This window comes from Balaenoptera physalus (genome assembly GCF_965194825.1).
Source record: "Balaenoptera physalus genome assembly, chromosome: 10".
Classification (NCBI taxonomy): Eukaryota; Metazoa; Chordata; class Mammalia; order Artiodactyla; family Balaenopteridae; genus Balaenoptera; species Balaenoptera physalus.
Window position 1 is genome coordinate 100,103,990 of NC_138889.1, and position 15,281 is coordinate 100,119,270.

The following is a 15,281-nucleotide window of genomic DNA, read 5'->3' on the forward strand; positions in this document are numbered from 1 at the left end:
CCTCCAACTCTCAATTTAGTTTCCCTTTCCTCAGAGATAACCACTTTCAACTCAGAATGATTTATTTGGCATTTATTTCTAGACCTCTAAATGACTAGCTTATGTTGCTACTTCTTGAATTTTTTTCAAATCCAGGCGCTATCTATTGACTTCCCTCTGTGTAAGATATAACCCTAATGACCTTTAACACCCTTTACTGCACATGTGCGCCTTTGCTCACCCGCCACAACTCCCAGTATACTCATATCAAGGTTTTTGTTGTATCATTATTCAGTGTTTATATTTTATAACTATACAAACACTGTCGACCCCTGAACTATGTTGTGCAGTCTTCTCACCCCTACGATTACCCCCCTTCCTCTTTTTTCTTGTTTGGTTAATTTCCTGTAGACTTATCACCAATTGAACCAAATTCTACCCACTTGAGTAAATTTCCCTTTAGTACCGTGCTATTTATTTTCCACTTGCCCCTCCAGATCCACTCTCTACATTTCTCTGCTCTGGAGGGCTGATCTGTATGGATTTTAATCCATAGGTTCCCTTGCCCTGTGGCTTCCATTTGGGCTAAAGCCAGTGGGAGGTACTGGCAGGAGATTGAAGGACAGGAGGAAAGAGAGTGAGATTGGGATATCTATTCACTTGTTTCTCTTTCTACCAGTTTGCTGTGGGCTGCGTTGGCTCTGTTCCTCTACTGAAGGTCACAGCTCAAGTCGAATGGTCCGTACTCTTTCTGGATTCAAGGAAGCATTCCCTCTGCTTGTCTCTTCAGGCCTAGGGGTAAAAACAGATGTAACTGTTGCTGGCCCTTAGGTAATCCACTTTCCCTTAGCCCTGTCCACACCTTTGTAAATATTTTTTCTAAAAAACTTTCCTCAGCTATCCTTTTTAAATGCATTATCTGTTAACTGCCGGGACTGACAGAAGCAAGTACATTAATATTTGTATGTATTTATTCTCTCTGTTTTATCTCCTTAAAGAAGTCTCCTCCAGAATCTTCTGATCTGCTTTATCTTTATTATTTTATCTCTCTGTATGCTATACAGCAGTTATCAGGGATCTCTGGACTTTCACCATTACCCTTCAGATTCCCTGTCTTCTTTCTTCCTTGTTTTCGATGTAGTAGTTTTAAAAAAGGACCCCACATTCTTTGATATTCCTGCCGTGGAGAAGTGGGGTCTATGTGCCCTCCCCTTGAATATGAATATAATAAAGTAACACTTTGTGACTTCCCAAGGCTAGGTCACAAAAGGCCATGTAGATTCTGTCTCTGGGACCTCGGTTTTCAGAAATTCCCTCTCAGGACCCCTCTTACTAACCAGCTGCCATGTGTAAGAAGCCCAGCCACAAGCCTGGTCTTCAAGTCATCCCAGTCTAGGCACCCAACATGTGAGTGAAGAAACCTCCAGATGATTCTATCCCCAACCCTTTGCGTTGACCCCAGCCATTCAAGCCTTTCCAGTTTAGGTCCCAGACATCATGGAGTAAAGACAGGGCGTCTCTGCTGCACTCTCTATAATTCCTGAACCTACTGAATGCACAAGCATAGTAAAATTTTTATTTTTTATGCCAGCAAGTTTGGTGTGGTTTGTTACGCAGCAGTAGAGGTCTGAACAAAATTTGTTCCTGGGAGTGAGGTGCTGCAGTAACAAAAACCTAAAACATGCATCATTGGCTTTGAGACCAGGCAGCAGGCAGAAATCAGAAAGACCTTGAGGAGACTGTTAGTGGAAGTCTGATGGGCCTCAAGGAGGCTATCAATGAAGCCTTAATAAAGAGTGAGGAAAATGTTATTGGAAGCTGGAGGTAAGAGGACCCCTGTTATACAGTGACAGGAAGTTTGTCAATACTGTTACCTTTGGTAATGTGAAAAAATAGGAAATGTAAATGAACTATTTGGTTTTCAGGTAGGATTTAGAGGAAATATAGAGAGCTTGGGACAGTCTTTCTAACCAGCAAAAAATACTCAAAGTAAGAAAGTGCCTCAAGGCAAAGATCAAATACAGAGTGCTGTCAGAAAAATGTGGTCTTAGAGTAAAGATGTACCATTTGTTAAAACCTCAGAAAGATTTCAAGGTGGAGCCTCTTAGACTCTTTGGGATAGACAAAAGACCTGAAGATCTTAAGGGTTTTGTCTCATTGCAGCCTAAGAAAACCCAAATAGGGCCTGTCTCAGGGAGATTTGGGTGTACAGCTTTTGTCTGATGCAGAAAAACCCATGTTTTTAAGAGAATGGTATTGGAGGAAGTACCACCAGTTTGGACTAAAGAGGATAGAGATAATACAAAACAAAAAGTTACCTTAGGACCCCTAGACTTCTGTGGACAGGAAGCAAGCCAAGAAAGCTCCTCCACTACAAACTGAAGCAATGTTTCATGGAAATGAAAGTATGATTCAGAAGATGGAACCAAAAACTCAGAGTATAGAGTCAAAGGTCATGGAAAATCATTACCAGGAAGAGGTATTGGGCCCAAATCAAGGAAATAAGACATGTGCCTGTGTGGATTTCAGAATTGCAATGGACCAGTGATTACATATTGCCTCCTCTTCTCCCTCTTTTTGAATGGAAGTCTATTGTGGATATCCTATGCCTGTATCATCATTGTACATATGGGAGCATATAACTTATCTCCTCAGTTTACAGGTGTTTAGATGAGTAATCAGACTGTGGAGGTGTACCCCAGAAGTTGTACTTGAGGAACTTCATCTGCACCTGGTTTCGATTTATATGACAAGATCCTGGAGTTTGGGTTGATGCTGAAATGGAGTTAGACTTTAAGGATTTAAAAGAGCAGGGTGTATTTTGCGTTTGGGAGGAATGTAAATTGTTGTGGCCAGAGGGAAACTGTGGCAGATTATATTTTCCAAAGATAGCTGCACCAATGTCTCCTGTCCTACATGTTCTTCTACAAAGTAATCTAGCCACACCCCCAATAAAAGGTGGAGTCTAGGACTTCCCTGGTGGTGCAGTTGTTAAGAATCTGCCTGCCGATGCAGGGGACACGGGTTCGATCCCTAGTCCGGGAAGATCCCACGTGCCGCGGAGCAACTAAGCCCGTGCACCACAACTACTGAGCCTGCGCTCTAGAGCCCACAAGCCACAACTACTGAGCCCGCGTGCCACAACTACTGAAGCCCGCGTGCCCTAGAGCCCATGTGCTGCAACTACTGAAGCCTGCGCGCTCTAGGGCCTGCATGCCACAACTACTGCGCCTGCATGCTGCAACTACTGAAGCCCACACACCTAGAGCCTGTGCTCCTCAACAAGAGAAGCCACTGCAGTGAGAAGCCCATGCCCTGTAATGAAGAGTAGTTCCCACTAGCTGCAACTAGAGAAGGCCTGCGAGCAGCAACGAAAACCCAACACGGCCAAAAAATAAGTAAAAAAACCAAAAAAACAAAGAAAAACTGGCTTGTTCATTTAAAGAAAAAAAATGGTGGAGTCTAATTTTTTACAGTGATGTGCCTTGGTGTGCATCTATATTCATTCACTGTGCTGGGCTTTTAAGGATCCTTTTGGTCTGGGAACTCATGTCTTTCAGTTCTGAGAAATTTTCTTCAATTTTTTTTCTTGCCTTCGTTTTCTCTGTTCTTTCAAACATCTTGTCTACTTGCATATGCACCCATGTAGTTTTATATCAGTGGTATCATACTATTCATGCTGTTCTGTATAATGAATATTATTTTTCAGATTATATAGGCTATATATCTTTTAAGATTTATCAAATGATACGACATTTAATATTTATCAATTAGCATGGCATTTAAACATAATCATTATACCTATATCTATATATAAAAAATCTATAGGCTGTTTCTCACACCTGGAAGTGGCCCACACACCAAATAAAAACTTTTTTAGACTAGGTGTCCCGATTTGAACTTCTGAAAATATGGTCACCATATGCTAAGGCATGAATTAGGGAATGAGCATGGTGTTTGATGTTCCCCATTACTCTTTTCATTGCTCTCCATTGCTCGTCCCTCCTTTCTTACATGATGACCCTATCTGAGATGAGTCTACATAATGGAGAGTAGTTTAGAATTGTGATATTTTATGGAAACAATTATCTGTAATAACTTTTTGTAAAAATCGTATGTTTATTTTGGAGTTTTAAGCCTAGTGGTAAGACAGAATTTTTTCCTTAGGAATCCAGATTTTCTCTTTAATCAGCAAAACCCTTTAATTTGCTAAAGATCTGTTTTGTGCCCTGTTGACCGCTCAGTGGAACAAGCAAGTGTTAAGAGATCCCTTGTGTTTTTTCTTTGGTTGTAAATTCCATCAAGCTAGCCCATTAGTTACAGTGGTTGGGAATTGGAGAGCTGTTCATTTGGCAATTAGCAAAGGGTGGTGGATGAAAGAAAAATACCTTTCTGATATTTTTGCTTAGGAATTTAGGGATTCAGAATTTAGTCATAAACGACTTGAATTGTTTGAATTCAGTTCAAACAATTGTTTTGAATTGTTAATTCACTTAAATCCACTTGAATCACTCTTAAATCCTTCCTTGTTTTGTAACATACAAGATCTTAGAGATAGCTAAAACAGTGGTTGGGAAATTCTGTTGTGGAGCTAAAACAGTGGTTGGGAAATTCTGTTGTCGATTTAAGATCCTCGAAAAGCATGTTTTGGTGATAGATAAGCAAGTATCGGTTAGCTAATAAAGTGAGAAGTCTCAGGTCCCGCGGTTACCTCTCTGCATCAGAGGAAGTGTGTAGTTTGTAGGCAAGAGGCAATTTCTTTGGAGTTCACTGTCTCTGTTCTGCAGGGCTTTTTTCTTTCTTTCTTTCTTTTTTTTAAAAAAAATATCATCCTAGACATAACAAGAACATTTAGTGGCACTAGATGGTACTCATCAGGAGTTTAGGATGTTTGTATGTTAGGTTGTTTAAAACAAGGCAGAAGGGATTACTTTTTGCCAGCTGCATCATTCCTGGCAAGAGCTTACTAGTTTGCTGCTTGGTTTTTTGTTGTTGTTGTTAACCCATTAGAGAAAGTAACCACTATATTAGTTCCAGCCAAATCTTTGTCATCACTGGTCCTAAACACCTCTTGGGGACCTAAGAGCACCTGGCCATTCTGAAAGCCTCTACGCTCAGTGATTGATGCTCATCTCTGCAGGCTCCCCAAAGCCCTCGTCCCTTTTTCCTGAAGCACCTTCAAGCATTTCTGCATGGCTACCCACTCTCTCTATTATATCTCCTCCTCCTGCCTTACTGAATACTGGATTTCCCAGCTCACAACTCTTAAGAAGGAGCTTTATTTCAGAGTAGAAAAGGGCCCCCATATGTGGCCTATTATATCCATATCAACTTGCTTACCCTTTTCAAACAGCTATTGTCTTTTAATAGGGTCCTGCCTGGCAGGGGGAGTCCTTAATACCTGCCATATAAGAATGGGCAGCTTGAGTTACAGCGAACTGCAGTTTGGTGCTCTGATCAAAAGGCCTCTGTTGTTTTTAGGGTTTTTTTTTTTTCCCCTTCCCTCTCTCTCTCTTTCTGTATCCTAAGCTAATAATTCAGCACAGCAAGGTCATTACTGGCTTTGAATTGAGAGCTGAGAGTGTTAAATTACTGACCTAGAATAAAAGAGATCTGGGGGACTCTCAGGAAAGATAAAGGGATTCCGGCTAGTAAAGTGCAAGCCCAGCAACCTCGCTTCTTAACAATATTATTTTTTTTAATCCTCTCTGTCTTCAAAAGTCTTTTCTGGGACAAGGAAAGATCTCCAGTTAGAGAAATTAGGTTAGAAACTCAACGACATCTTCTGAGAATTGTGGGCCAGGTGCTAGAAGTTCATGGATGCCTATGTAGCTGTCCTTTTTGTCTCCCCACCTTGTTACTATTTCACTCTCTTCCAGCTTGCTCCTTAGCCAAATATTGGTCCTTTATCACATAAGTCAAATATATTTGTGATATTTCCGCTGAAAGATTATCTCCCACACGGGGATTTCAGACATGTGAAAAACATACCATTTAGCCCCTAAAATATTTTTCAAATATGACACTGTCATCAAAAGCTACTTCTATTCCATTTATATATATATTTTTTAAGTTTTTTTAAAATTAATTAATTAATTTATTTATTTTTGGCTGTGTTGGGTCTTCGTTTCTGTGCGAGGGCTTTCTCTAGTTGCGGCAAGTGGGGGCCACTCTTCATCGCAGTGCGCAGGCCTCTCACTATCGCGGCCTCTCTTGGTGCGGAGCACAGGCTCCAGGCGCACAGGCTCAGTAGTTGTGGCACACGGGCTAAGTTGCTCCGCGGCATGTGGGATCTTCCCAGACGAGGGCTCGAACCCGTGTCCCCTGCATTGGCAGGCAGATTCTCAACCACTGCGCCACCAGGGAAGCCCTCCATTTATATTTTGTAAATAATGTTTGTCTGGTCCTCACATACTTTAACAAGAAAAAAATTCCCCCACTGTGAATGAATTTGACACCTTTTCTCTACTATATTGGGTCTTCTGAAGAAAGTCATTTCCACCCCTTCATACTTTGTCAAAACTATTACCTCCCATATATCCTTTTTCACAATTATCTCTTAAAAGCCAGGCACCATTCATATCCTCTGGAAAATATTGACTTCCTAAATTTACTACTTTTAGAAAAGTCCCTGAAATCAACTTTCACAGATTTTATGTACAGCAAAGTAATAATAATAGCTAATAGTCCCTGAATGTGCCAAGCATTATACAACAGGCATTATTATCACATTTAATCTTTGGCAACCTTATATAGTAAGCATTCCTATTATCACCATTTTACAGATAAAACATAATTGAGGCACAACGTGGTTAAGTACCTGGCCCAAAGTCACACAGCTAAAAAGTGGTAAGATTTGCCCCAGACTAGTGCTTCTCAGACTTTAATGTGTATATGAATCACCTGGAGATCTTGTTAAAATGCAGAATGGGGTTTATTAGGTCTGGGATGGGACCTAGATTCTGATCTCTAAGAGGCTTCTAAGGGACACCGATGCTGCCGTCGTTGGTCCACACTTTCAGTAACAAAGCTGTAGACATTCTTACTTCGGAACCACTCTAAAAAATGTTTTGGTTATAACTTCCAATCTGTCATTCCATCAGGCAATTCTATAAATATACATACTGGGTTTTTGTGTTTCATTACTACTATTATCTTAACCAGTATCTTCATTTCTTTATGTTTATTGTGGTAGAATATACATAACATACAATTTACCATTTTAACCATTTTTAAGTCTACGTTTCTGTGACATTAAGTACATTCCCATTGTTTTGCAGCCATCACCACCATCCATCTTCAGAATTTTTTCATCTTCCCAAACCGGGACTCTGTACCCATTAAGCACTAACTCCCCTTTTCCTCCTCCCCCTATGCCCTGATAACCACCATTCTACTTTCTATCTCTACGAGTTTGACTACTCTGGATACCACATATAAGTGGAATCATATAATAGTTGTCTTTTTGTGACTGGCTTATTTCATTTAGCTTAATGTCCTCCAAGTTCATCCATGTCGTAGCATGTATCAGAATCTCCTTCCTTTTTTGAGGCTAAATATTTCATTGTATGCATGTATCACATTTTGTTTATTCATTCACCTGTCGATGGACACTTAGGTTGCTTCCACTTTTTGGCTATTGTGAATAATACTACCATGAACATGGGTGTACAGATATCTGAGTCCCTACTTTCATTTCTTTTGACAATAAACCTGGAAGTGAAATTGCTGGATTATATGGTAATTCTACCAATATCTTACTTTCTAAGGTACAAGTTTATGTCCAAGTTATTGTTTGTGTCCCTCTTTTTTAAAAAAAAAAGAAAAAAGAAAAAATATTTCATACTAAAAGTGAATCTTTAAAGGTTTGGTGGGAAAAGTGAGTTTTCAGTATAGAATTTCATTAGGTTCTGTCATCTATAGCTGCTTTGTGATTTTCAATCAATCACAAAAGAATATTGAAAAATGTCCTTTGTTTTTTAGAAGACTGGTAGTTGGTTAAATGGCACCAAGTAAAGAATTAGAGAGTGGTAATGTTCTAAAATAAATCAATACTAAGAAGTTTTATGTCACAGAGAAAGTTTTATGTGAATGAATTCAAGACTTCACCTGACAAACAGGTGTTTGGGGAACGGGGAGGCCCTTGTTAAATTTTTATGTTCTTTCTTTAAGATTTCCTGGAGTAACTATCCTAGGATCTTCAGAAACTTTGTGGCACCTCTTTCTCTGAGGTCTTTAACCAAATAACACATTAGATTCTCAGTGTTTACAAAAGTTTTGTGTAAGAACCTGCCTACTATCTAGAGTTCTTCCCTCATATATCTTTTTTTTTTTAAATAAATTTATTTACTTATTTATTTTTGGCTATATTGGGTCTTTGTTGCTGTGTGCGGGCTTTTCTCTAGTTGCAGTGAGCCGGGGCTACTCTTTGTTGTAGTGCGTGGGCTTCTCATTGTAGTGGCTTCTCTTGTTGTGGAGCATGGGCTTTAGGCTCACGGGCTTCAGTAGTTGTGGCTCGGGGGCTCTAGAACGCAGACTCAGTAGTTGTGGCGCACGGGCTTAGTTGCTCCACGGCATGTGCTTCCCTCATATATCTTTAGAAATAAAATTCTTTGTTGGAAATAAGAAAACAAATCAAAGTGACATTGAAATCTGATGAGTTAAGAAAATTTGAAGAGATTTTTATAAAGGTATCAGGAAGAAACTGACTTCTTTCCATCATAGACTACTGAATCATTAAGGCTATTTTAATCATGTATGCCTGGAGCGCTCTCATTTTAGGAGTTCCTAGCTAATGCAAAAAATTGAAAAGAATGGACTTGAACTTGGAAAGGTAAGAGAAAACAAAATAGCTTTCACCTAAAGTCAGGAAAATCAGTGTTTTAAAAATATAAATGGATTTACCAGTAGCTTTAAAAAGTAAGTATACATGGCTACCAAAAGAAACCATTTATTTTCTAAAAAGTGAGACCAACTTTGGAGATAAAACAAAAAACAACACAAAGAAGGTAACACTGGAGATAATGGTAATAGTGTAACACAAGACATGATAAGATGAGATAATAACCTAGAAGAGAATGGAATTAGCACCCGCAAGACTGATGTGTGTGGCTCTAACAGAACAAACCCTGTTTGGTTTGTTCCCAACACCCCTTCAATTTTATTATCATTTTGAATTATAATCAAATCCAAGACTTTGGCCTATGACTAAAGCATTTGTATGAAGCATTTTTTTTCTCAGCCTAATTCATATCATCTTGAACGAGAACAAAGGATGGTGGTTTGAGAATTACTTGCTGGCTTTGAACGGAGAGAGCTGATAAATGTAACGCCTCCAGCTCCTGAATGGGGGGGGGTGGGTAGCAGGGAAAGTGTTTTTAACATTTAAGGGACCCTAAAAATAGGGTTGGGTCTTCAATGAGATCTGCAGGTGATGCTAATGGGACCATTTCGGGGATCCTAGTGAGAGCAAAAGGATGATACAAAAAATCCGAGAAGCTATAGCTATAGGCAGAAAATAGAATGTTCCTTAAAATGTCATCTACTGTTGTACAAAGCTCAGATATGCAAGGGGTGGGAAAAACCTGGAAGGAAACTAGTATTGAGCTGAAAAAGCTAAGGAAGAAAACTGACAAGAAATTAGATAAGAATATGATATGTGATCTGGCAGTAAAACAGACAAAAGCTGTTTTGAGGTCTGGAGGTAGAGAGTAATCACACTGTAGGGAAGGAATGGCAGGATGTATCTGAGGATGACTAAGGAGAGCCTTACCTGCAGCACTAAATTTAACTTCAGGAGCAGAAAAAAATAGCACCGGTGGGATGAGCCTGTTGACAAAAGAGGTCCAGAGGTTGAGAGGTAGAGCCGAAGAGAAAGAAGTAACAGATAACAGGTTTAGAGACCACATGAGAAAATATGTGAGACGTTACATGGAGCAGGAGGTAGGCCTTAACAGAAATACCGCAGCATTCTAAGGAGGAACATTCTTTGTCCAGAAATTTTTCCTGTAAGGCTAGGAGATGTTTCCCCAGAGCAATCATGGAAACACAATTACTCTTGATTTCAAGTGAAATTAGGCAAGCTCCTGGAAGTTCTGTTATCAAGACCTGTGTTTAAAGGCCTTGTAGGAATGAGAAAAACTAGAGACTTATGGTAACTGTTGTTAAAAAATATTTTTCTTACAAAAATGTAACATATAATAATATTGCAGAATGTATGGAAGACAAAGAAATCAATTAGAAGCTAACAATCCTAATACAATGAGTAAATACAATTCTTTTAAATTTTCTTAATCATTTTCCTTATTGTAGACCTACTTTATTGTAGTTAAAATTATAATGTACATACAGTTTTATTTCCTGTTGTTTTTATAGTATATGAAAAGCATTTTCTAACTTGCTACATTGTCTTTTTGTAATTTAAATTTCTAACATGCTGTAAAGAGTATGTATGCAGTAATTTTCTCCCAGTGCGCTCTGTGCATTGATTTCCCATCCTGAAGTACATGTATTTGCCTGTTTCTCTTGGCATGGAGTAAAGAGCAATATAAAAGAGATGTTCCTTAACACTTAAAACTGCAAGGGGTAAACAGATGTTCTTGAATCATCTTGCTTTTCTACTGATACAAGTGGGTAAGGAATTGATATGCAATTGAGAGTTTACCATAGCATGCCAGGCCTTCGGCAATAAGTTTTGAAGTTGGAAGGCTTGAAAAGGGAGTTTGAAACATTTTTTAACTCTGGCAGGGGGCCTAACTGAATTATGAATAAAGATCCAGAGGAGAGCAGTTTACTTTCAGAGAAGCAGGATATGAGAACGAAGTCCTTTGCTTAGTCTTCTGGGGAGAATTTGCTTGGTGATCACCCTATCCGGAAACACTCTCCTTTCCCCTTGGCATCAGCCCAGGATGGGACAAGTGCTCTCTTCCGCTGCTTTAAGAAGATTCTTTCTGGGGTTTGGTGACAGAAGAGTACTTGGTGAAGTAACCAAGGAAAGAAAACTCGGCGCTGCTTATGCTTCCCATTGCAGAAGCTTTTCATAGCTCTCAGGGCCTGAGGCTGTCTCATGAGTTTTTCACTTCATAATGCAGTAGAATATGATCTCACTGATGTCATGGTCTGAAAACTAGCTCTGCTACTGAGGATTACTCAGTCAGGCAGAAAAAAACCTTGGTATGAAATGCCAACGCTAAGGCATTAGAGTGAACCGATAAGCTTCTGATTTAGTTGTTTTACTGTTGCAGAAATTACCTATCTCATCCACCACAAGGGCAGCTCAGTTCTCACAAATTGGTTCACCTATCCCTAGACAGTGACTGAAGATTGATTAGTCCCTGTTGGATTTCTTCCTAAATTGGAGATTTTTTTTTAGAAGCCAGTGATCTCAGATATTCTAGTTCTGATTTAGCCAGTGCTGAGAATGAGAAGATGAAGAGGATTGTGAACGTCCACCTGCAGCATGGCAGCTTTCTATTTTCTATACTGCTTACACTTATATCTTCCTGGCCAACAGAGGAGATAACCTGCAGTCGATTCACCTGATGCATATCTATGAGCAGAACCATATTCCAAATGTACCATATGTTAAAACCACACTTGGTGGGCTTCCCTGGTGGCACAGTGGTTAAGAATCCGCCTGCCAATGCAGGGGACACGGGTTCGAGCCCCGGTCTGGGAAGATCCCACATGCTGCGGAGCAACTAAGCCTGTGCACCACAACTACTGAGCCTGCGCTCTAGAGCCTGCGAGCCACAACTACTGAGCCCACACACCTGGAACCCGTGCTCCACAACAAGAGAAGCCACCGCAATGAGAAGTCTGCGCACCGCAACGGAAGAGTAGCCCCTGCTCACCGCAACTAGAGAAAGCCACGCACAGCAGCAAAGAACCAAAAGCAGCCAAAAATCAATCAATCAATCAATTAATTAATTAATTTAAAAAAACACACACACTTGGTCAAATTTCTCCTTGGATACAGGGTCATGATGTTCATTTATTTTTTTCCTGTTATAGGTGTATTGTATGTTTGAACAATAGATTATAACAGCCCAGTAGAGAGTTAGATGGTTTTAGGAATTCTGCATTAAACTTTTCTGCAGAAATTTCTTTGTAGCACTATAATAAAGAAATTGGTGTGAGGTAACTTCTATTCAAGTGTGTTGCCGAAACTGTAATACTTTGGGGTTCTGCAACATAGACCAAGCTGACATGCTTCACTGATTTCTCTCATCAAGTTAACATTGCAAAATTCTATAGCAGATAGGCAATGGAAAGAAAACATTTAAGGGCTTAGGCTTCATCTGAACTTCACAAGGAAGGAAAGAACAAACCCAGGCTTAGTTAGTTCTGGGGACCAAGTCACGCCCCAGGAATATATCTTTAGGGTTTGGTGACTTTTTGCAGCACAAAACGCCAGTCTGCTAATTTTTCCAATCCATTAATGGGAAATATGCCGTAAAAGTTTTCTTTTCTATTCCCTCTATATGGAATATCTTTTTTCCTTCTGCTTCCAGAAGCAATAAAGTGTTACTTTAAATCATGATTCTTTCTAAAATGTTTTGGATCTTTGATCTTATTTATTTTTCAGAGGTTGATCTCTACCCTGTGCATTTATCACCTTGTTGTGGCCAGTTTGTGCTGCATAATTGGGTGTGATCTGTTCTCATATTTTACTTTTTTGGTAGATCTGTTTAGGATTTCTTGCAAATAAAGCTCATCTCAAAACAGCAAAAAACAGTCTCAGTTCTAACAGAAGATAGTATATTCTAATGAGCTTGCCTGATTTTAGAAAGAATAAAGGAGATAAGAGACTGGCCTAAGAAGACCAAACTGCTGCAATCCAATTTAACTGTGTAGGTCAGTGCTCATTGGCTGTTTTCATTTTGAGTAAGAGCAAGGAGTATCTGGAAGATATGAAGTATTATAGGAACTTTGAACTTTTGCCTCTTGGCACATTGAAAATGAACTGGAATATTTTAATTTGGTCCTTTTGCTCTTTGTTATTTCTTTTTTTTTTTTTTAAACTCATTGTTTACTTTGTTTATTTATTTATTTATTTATTTTTGGCTGTGTTGGGTCTTCGTTTCTGTGCGAGGGCTTTCTCTAGTTGTGGCAAGCGGGGGCCACTCTTCATTGCGGTGCGCGGGCCTCTCACTATCACGGCCTCTCTTGTTGCGGAGCACAGGCTCCAGACGCACGGGCTCAGTAATTGTGGCTCATGGGCCTAGTTGCTCCGTGGCATGTGGAATCTTCCCAGACCAGGGCTCGAACCTGTGTCCCCTGCATTGGCAGGCAGATTCTCAACCACTGCGCCACCAGGGAAGCCCTCTTTGTTATTTCTTTATCTAGAATGTGAATGGCTATGTATGTAAATCTACTATGATGACATTTATATTTAATTCTTTCCTTGGTAGTCCTTGAGTTACTGGCCACTTCACCAAAGTAATTTAAATCAATTCTGACTTTTTGCTTTTTAATATCCAAAATTAAGGTGTTTATGTGGAATTGATACCATAAACGAATTCTTAGAACTTCTTTAGTTTTTTAGGAGAAAACAGATACCACTTAATAGAAGTCTGTTGACTTTTTTCTATATAAACAGCCTTTGTTATTAAATGAGAAAATGACATTTTATCAAGAACTCACACTACTTAACAAGTTTACAAATGTCTGGTTATAAAGTCATTAATTTTAAACACAGCTTCTGCTGTATTTTCTTGATCTGTTACTCTAGAGTTAATTAACTATTAAGCAAATAAAATGCGAAAACTATGAAATTTAAATAATTTATTTTCTTGTTAAAATCAATTTGAGACATTTGTTCTCAATTTCATTTTAATAAATTTTTTTATACCTTTTAAGATAAAAATTATATAATTCACAGAGACATTTTAATTTTGATATCTCTGGTTCTCTTGTGGTCAGAGGATCCAAACAGAGAGTTCTTGAACTTTTTATTCATGACAGCTTGAAAAGAAATCATCAGATCCCTATGAATTGGACAAAAGAATATCTGTATTATGCTACCTATAGTATAAGAAAGAACAAGAAATAAAAATATTTACATGTATCTTCTCTTTATTGTAGAAAATCTACTTATAAAGGTAGATGAAATGATGTAATTAGGGGAAAAATAACCATTTGGCAAAACCATCATAATTTTTATTGTTTCTGGCAAGAATTATCAGTAGAGGGGCTTCCCTGGTGGCGCAGTGGTTGAGAATCTGCCTGCCAATGCAGGGGACACGGGTTCGGGCCCTGGTCTGGGAGGATCCCACATGCCGCGGAGCAACTGGGCCCGTGAGCCACAACTACTGAGCCTGCGCGTCTGGAGCCCGTGCTCCGCAACGAGAGGCCGCGATAGTGAGAGGCCCGCGCACCGCGATGAAGAGTGGCCCCCGCTCGCCGCAACTAGAGAAAGCCCTCGCACAGAAACGAAGACCCAACACAGCCAAAAATAAATAAATTAATTAATTAATTAATTTAAAAAAAAAAAAGAATTATCAGTAGATGCTGAAAGTAGCAAATGAAAGTTTGAAGAGTAACAGTATATTTCCACAGCCTCAAAGTATCTCCCCACAAGATACTTACTAATTACAAAGGATAGCTCTACAGTGGGTGAACCTAGCAGACACTGCTTTACCTAAATGACCAAAGTTGATATCACCAGTAATTAGACTAATCCACAGCAAGTGCCTCTTGATATGATGCACTGGGAAACCTCAGCATCACTTCTGTGATAATCCTGCCAAAAGAGTATAACCTGAATCTAATCATGAGGAAACATCAGACAAACCCAAACTGGAGTACAATCTGTACTCTTTAAAAATGTCAATATCATGAAATACAAAGAAAGACCCAGGAACTGTTTCAGATTAAAGGAGACTAAAAAGTCATGACAACTGAATGCAATGTATCATCTTGAATTTTCTTTTCCTATAAAGGAGACATTATTGGAACAATTGGTGAAATCTTAATAAGGTCTGTAGATTAGATAAAAGTATTATATCGATTTTAATTTCTGATATTGTTCATTGTACTATTGTTACATAAGAGAATTACTTATTTTTTAGGAAATACATACTGTGTTCAGGGGTGAAGGAGCATCATGTCTACAACTTACTCTTAAACAGTTCTGAAATATAATATATATAAATATCTATATTTATACATATATGTATGGGTGTGACAGAGAGTAGAGAGAGAATGAGAGAGAAAGAATGTTGTACTGAGAGCAAATGTAGTAAAATATTCACATTCAAGTAATCTAGGTAAGGGATATGCAGGAATCCTTTGTGCTATTC

At 39.0% G+C, this 15,281-nt stretch overlaps 1 protein-coding gene across 2 annotated transcripts in view; it reads left to right on the forward strand.

The window, feature by feature from the left end:
* The window catches only part of CSTPP1 (centriolar satellite-associated tubulin polyglutamylase complex regulator 1), a 211,196-nt gene that overhangs the window by 64,688 nt on the left and 131,227 nt on the right, over positions 1-15,281 (forward strand). The gene's annotated exons all lie outside the window — the stretch shown is intronic.